The sequence below is a fragment of the Glycine max genome, chromosome 6 (assembly GCF_000004515.6).
Source record: "Glycine max cultivar Williams 82 chromosome 6, Glycine_max_v4.0, whole genome shotgun sequence".
Lineage (NCBI taxonomy): Eukaryota > Viridiplantae > Streptophyta > Magnoliopsida > Fabales > Fabaceae > Glycine > Glycine max.
Genome location: NC_038242.2, coordinates 48,619,748 through 48,627,230, shown reverse-complemented (window position 1 = coordinate 48,627,230; position 7,483 = coordinate 48,619,748).

The window sequence follows — 7,483 nt, the reverse complement described above, 5'->3', positions numbered from 1 at the left end:
TTAGTCATTATAATTGGTATTAAATACCTTTTAGTCTTTATTAAAAAAATATAAAAATAACTAACTACAAATTAATTATAAATTATCAATTATTTTTTTATTATAAATTATCTTACGATGAATTAATTATAAATTAATTGCTAATATTTTTGTAATTAATTGTAATTGATAATATTAATCATATTTTGATGGACTAAAATATAAAGTATAAGGATTAAAAGAACAACTTTCAAACTATAAAGACTAAAAGAGAATTAAAATATAAATTATAAGAATTAAAAAAATTACTTTCAAAATTATAGGGAATAAAAGAGAATTAAAATATAAATTATAAAAATTAAAAAACTACTTTCAAATTATAAAAATAAAAAAATAAAAATCATAAAATTATAGGAATCAAATAAATGGTTTAATCTTAAAAAAAAAACAAATAGGATTGGTCTTGATCTCGATTTGCTGTTTAACCTATTTATTCCAGCTAATTTTTATTTTCAAACAGACTAGATCCACAATTAACGATCACTGCCACAAACAATTATGATAAACTTTAATGGACCCATACATTGTAATTAAAAAGGATTTGATGGGAACGGGAGAGGACGATAAAGGTGGTACGTGTACCAATGTTCAAAGGTAAGAGAGAAAAAAATTAACCATAAAAATAGAAAAATGGGTATTCAAAATATATAATATTTCAAATATCATATTTAATTAAATGAGCTAAATTTCTTTAACAGATAAGAGAATATTTATGTGATACGTAGTTAGGTTTTTTACTTTATAAGATAGTGTTTATGCTAGAGAATATTACTCATTAAGGAGTCCTAAAGTTAAGAAAGAGATTAAAAACTTCAACGAGTTTAATCATGTGCATGACCTTGGTGTGATGAGGGTATCACACCTATTTATGTTGTAGCGTCTTATAATGAATTTCTGGCATGGTAGTAGAGACCATCACTTGCAACATGTCACAAGGTTGTACGACTTTGGCCCGTTGTACTTGTAGTGGTGATTTTGTTATATGTGTTTGTGTTTATATAAGTTTTTGGGAGGTCTAGAATTTGCATGATTGGACGCAGGTTTGACCCATGGATTTTGAAAGTCCATTTAGGTGATAAGGTACTGGTCATGTACCTCAAGTTACTCTCAATTTAGCATTCTACTTGAGTTTGGTTTGTCTTAGACTCTTAGTTGGTTTCTAAGCAAGTCACGACCATTCAAGCATAAACTATTATTAGGATAGGGTAGGAATGACGATGAGGCAGGGTGGATTCAAGTGGTAATCCTCTAATAATTGTTCATACTTATATAGGTATAGTTAGACAAATATTCATGAATTTTATAGGGAAAACATTATCCATCCTCCCTAAACTTTAATCCTTTTATAAATAGACAGTTTAAACTTTAATTTTGTCTCAATTAACCCTTATACTTTATCTCTTTTTCTGATAGACACTCTATTACTTTAAATTTATCATGATTGATCTTTAAACTTAATTTTTTTTTTTTAAATTGATACCTTCAACTTTAATTGCATTCCAATTGATGTTTAAAATTTATCCTTTTTACAAATATATTTTTTATCTAATTGAGATTTCTTATTTTTTTAGTAATTTAATTGCAATTTAATATAAGACATATATTATTTATGAAAGGGGTAAGTTTTTAAGAATTAATTAAGACAAAATTGGAATTTATGTGTCTACGTGCAAAAAGAGATAAAATTTAATAGTTAATTAAAATAAAATTGAAATTTATGGTGTCTATTTGTAAAAAAAAAAAAGTTTAAGTATCAATTGAGGCAAAATTAAGGTTTGGGATGTCTATTTGTAAATGGATAAAGTTCAAGGGGCTTGAATACTTTTTTTTTCTCCCAATTTTATATAACTACAAGTATCTATTGATATTTGTAAAAATATAAATTTATACAAAATGAACCTTATATTTTTTAATATTTATAACTTATGTTTACACTAAAAAACATTTTTGTTACGTACATTTATATTGTAAATCAATAATTTTCAAATATATATTTATACTAAAATACATTAGAATAATTTATTTATATATAATTAATAACATTTGAATAATTTTAAAGTATAATTACTTGCTAATACAAGTATCTTGCTACTCATTTTCATCTCTGTTAAAAAAAAAACTCAAGTCTTATATTTATTAAAAAAAAGTATCAATATATCTTAAAAATTGATTTTATAAAATTGCGTTAAATTATAACTTATTTTTTAAGATGATATTAGATTCTATTATAGAGTCATTAAACTTATCATGTTATTCATGCATCAAACTTAAAAGTATTAATGTGAGTAGATGTATTAAGAAAAATTTAAGTTTTAAATCAATTAAAAACATTCTTTTAGATAAAATATATATGTGATATTTAGTGTTGTTGGATGCATGTTTTCAGGGAACCATATGGCAAATATGATTTTTTCTATGATGTATCAGCTTTGTTGGTTGATGTAGTCAATATTATTTTTCCTAAAGGATTTTAATTTTGTTTTTGTTCCTGGGGCATAGTCCATGTTATTCACCAAGAAAAAAAAAGTGGGAGATTTTCTTCACATTAATAAGAACCAAATAAGAAAAGGAAGACATTTTCACCCTGTTTCACTCGTTCTCAATTCTCATTTCCTCCTCACTCTTATTCTAAATATAAAATGATTTTCATTTTTTTTAATTTTATAATAAACATTTACTTTGATTCCTAAAGGTCTGATCCCGTTACTTAAGTCCTTAAAAGTATTTGCTCCACTGTTATCAACGAAATGTGTTAATCCTATTTATGTAAAAAGAAAAATTCCTCATAAAAGTATTAAAATTCAAAAATAGTTTCTGAAAGTAAAATTTGTCTGTTCAAGTTAACTCTGGACCACATGACAGTTGACATATGACAGTACACACTTACATGAATGATAAGTGTCTGTCTAATTAACACGTGTACAAATTCAAGATCACTTATATATCAAATTATCATGTGTGGTACTGCCACGTACAAATACTGTGGTAAATAATGACATTCATTTTAACAAGTTTTTTTTAACAGTAATATTAAAGTGACAGATACACTGTATTTTTTTATATACAAATGATTCTTAACTTAATTTTTGTTTCTTGATTTCTTAATTTTATTTTTTTAAAATGTTCCTTTAGTCTTTTAATTTATGACAAGTTAATCATTTTAAAAAATTATTTATTTCTAATTTTTAGACATAATTTTGAACATTTTTTTAATTGATTCAAGGTACAACATTTATTTTTATTAATTACATAAAAATTATGAAAATCAATCAATATCTAAATAAAAAATACATAAATAAGATAAAAAATATAAGAAAAATAAATCTAACAATCAATAAAAAATACAAATATTTAATGTCAGATTTTTCTTCTTCTTCTTTTTCACATTATTTTTATTATATTTATGATGTTTTTTTCAAACACTAATTAAATCTAATAATTTTCATATAGATGAATCTAATAAAATAAATTTCATATATTAAATTTATCTATAAAAAAATTCAAAATCGTGTTAAAAAATAATTAAAAAATATCAATTTTTTAAAATGACTAACTTTTTTAAAGGCTCTTAATAATTAATTTGTTATAAATTAAATAAATAATGAGAACATTTAAAAATTATGAAAATTAGGAGACCGGAGAATAAAAAGTAATATAAGTGACTTATTTATATATTTTAGCTTTTTTTTAATTTTAATAATTTCATGAACTCAAATAAAGGTGTATAACAGTATAAGTTTATTAGGGTATTACACTTTTGAAAATGAAAGTGAGTGTTTATCCAAAGTTGATGTGGACGCGTGGGTGCTTCCCCCAAGACGGCACTCATAGCTGAAGCAATAGGACGGTGCTAGAAAATTAGAAAAAGCAAAAAAGAGCGTTACAATCTCAGCAAAAAAATGTGTTACGTGGGGACTGATTGTAAATAAAAAAAAACTAGTTAAATAAAAAAAATTAAATCAAATTAATTCTAAATTATTTTAAATGACTCTGTTTTATATTTTAATATTCTAATAGTAGAACTGATTTGAAAACCAATTCAAAATCAAACAGATTTTAAAACACTCATTCCTAATTGAATTGATTTTTAATTCATTTTAAAAATTGAATCAGTTTTAAATTATTTTTTTCAAATAAAAAGATATTTAAGTAAAAATCAGTTAACTACATAGGTTTTATAAAAATAAATTGGTTAACCAAATCAATTTTATAAAAATAATTCGATTAACAGAATTAATTTTATAAAATAATACATTTTTTTAATTAGTTCATAAAAAAATCAATTTAAATTTAGTTTAAGTTCGGATTAAAATCCGATTATTCTTTTTGCACACCCTTATCCGGCATAGTGTAATAATTAAGGATCACATTTTGTTTGTCTGCATAGGAAAAATGTCGGTTTGATTAATTGGACATTGGTTCTACTTCTAGACATGGGGCATTTTAGATTCGTGTGTTCTTTATTTCGGTTTCATAAAGTATAATTCGTATTTTAATATGTGTATTTCACATGTATTATTAATACAAATTATTTTATAATTAAAATTTATAGTATAAATATGCTTATAGAGAATTTATGCTTTGGAATATAGTTTTATTTGAATACTTGAAAGAGAGTAGTTTTAGATTATTTGAATAACTTTATGAAAAATATTGGAAACACACTGTGTAATACACTTTTTAAAACGTATTCTCTCTAGTTGGTTGATTTTATTTACCTAAAAACATGATAATCTTATATACTTATATTATGAAAGAAAATGAATATGAAAAAATTGCAGAAAATTTTATAAACAATACCTAATAGATAATGTGAAGAGTATAGGCAAATTTTTTATTTGACAAGGCAGGTAGCGTGTAGCTATTATCCGTGCAATCCTTGCCTCGGTGTCATATCTAGACAAGGGAATGTCACATATACAACCAATTTTATTTGTGAGTCATAAAAAATTGATAACTCTAATCTATAAATTACACTCCCATATTTTTCCATGGTTGGTAACTCTAATCTATAAGTTGCACTCCCGATTTTTTCCTTGATCTCAAAAGGCTCATAGAATCTCAAAATCAGCTTCTCATTATCACAATTAGCCAATGATTTCATTTTATAAGGTTGCATTTTCAAATACACCATTTCACCAACTTGAAATTTTATTTCCCTTCTCTTTTCTATCAACCTGCATTTTCATGCTACCTCTTATCATATATATATATATATATATATATATATATATATATATATATATATATATATATATATATATAGAATAATAAAATTGGTTAAATTAGTTAACTTTAATTAATATTGTCATAAATTTATATTCTATTAAAAAATTACACAATGAATCAATTGGTTTAAGTGATAGTTAAATAAAATGACATTACTCATAATCTAAGAAATAATTTTTTCAACAAATGAGTAAGAGTTAATATTAATAACTCAATAAATATATTTACTTTCATGGAACATGAGTTGATATCTCATTAATAGAGTTTATAATAAATTAAGAGTATAAAAAGAAATTAGTAATTAATACATTTGAAAGTAATGATATATTTTTATATAAAAAATACCACAATTTGTTTTTGATATATCAGATCAAAGGTAGTATTATTTTGGACTTTTACATAGATCCATTAGCTTTCCAACTTTTCTGAAATACCATTTTCTTCCATCAACATCTAATCTACCTCCTATATCATTGATCTCTCCTTTTGATACTTGATAACAGTTGGTGCCTCACACATATATAAAACTTTAAAAAGGTCCATGTCAATAGAAGCATTAATTATAAGAGGAATTAAATCATAATTCTTCCCAAGCTTCTACTAGTACCATTGCTTAGGATGGTTATTAATGAAACACCTAAGACAGGTCTTAATTATGTGATTAGTTACCTCTTTTTGCTCATGAGTTATGGATGGTAAGCAATGTTGTACCTCATCTTGATGTCTTCCATCTTCAGCAATTCTCTCTAAAAGTTGCTCATGTAGACCTTTTCTGGGTTAGAAATGATGTAGTGAGGAACCCATGGGAGCCTTTATGACTTCTCTAATGAATGTTTTAGCCACACCCTTAGTTGAATATGAATGACATAAAGGGATAAAATGTGTTGACTTTGAAAGTTTGTACACAATCATCATGATAGTGTTCTTGCCTTTTGACTTTGGTTAGCTGCCTATGAAATCCATAAACGACTCTTCCTTTACTTGGTTTGGAATGGGAATGAAAATCCATAGGCAACTCTTCCCACACTTGATTTGGAATGGGAATGGGTTGTGATAACCCCACTAGTTTTAGTGTTTGATACTTATTTTTTTAACATACTTCACACTTCTACACATACTCTTCAATGTCCTTCCACATCTTGTAACATCCCGTTTTTCGTAAAATAAATAAAAGAGTTTTATTTAAAAATTAATAGAATTTTTAAAAAATAAATAAATGAGAGAAAATGATTTTTATTAATTAAAATAAGAGTTTCATATTATTAGAAAATAAAGAGAGTAAAATGATATTTTAGAAAATAAAGGGATATTTTAATTAGTTATTTATTTAATGAAAAAGTAAAATAATTTTTTTTTTATAAAATAATAAAATAAAAAAAATGGAGTAAATAATATAGACTCAGAGTATCCTAACTATAAATAGAGACATATTAGATAATTTTTTATATTTACGATACATTCTTACACTTTCTCTTCTTCCCAAATTGATCTCTCTTCTTCCTTTTCCAAAACCCTCTCTTTTTCTCAAATACATCCAAACCTATTAAAGTAAAACTATGATATCAGATTTGTTAACTGTTGGATCATCCTGAAAATTAGACACCATCTTTGAAACTCATTCTCACACATTTCTACCGTTGGGATTTTACAAAATAATGTTTATAAAGAAAGAAATGTACCTTGCACAAAGATAGTGAAATTGAGGTTTCAATCATTTCTCCTACTCTCTAACGCTTAGAAACCCTAGCAAAGAAACTAGAGGAAAAACTTGAGAAATCTTAAAAAATCATTAGAAACTATGTTATCGCTGTCGGACTACACAAGTGAGTTTGCTTAGAGGTAAGGGATAAATTGTTCATACTTGGGGATTAGAATGAACATGTGTAGGGATCCTAAAAGATAGATTTTGGGTTGTTTTACGAATTTCAATTTTGTTCTTATTCTTTCATTCACGAATTGACTGTGTTTGACAGACCAATTGATGCCCCAATGCGAAATTATTGTAAAATTGATATGTTCTTGTGTTAAGTGTGAAACCTAAAAATTTGACCTTTTCTAATTAGCGTGAGTTGATGAAATTAAGTAAGGAGAGATTTACCATAAGAGGGAGTGATATATTAATTTTGTATTTTTCCCTTTTCGTGCTTTCTAGGGGTTTTTTATATAGTTTGAAATTAATATTATAATTTGGAATTAGAATAGACTAACAGAATGA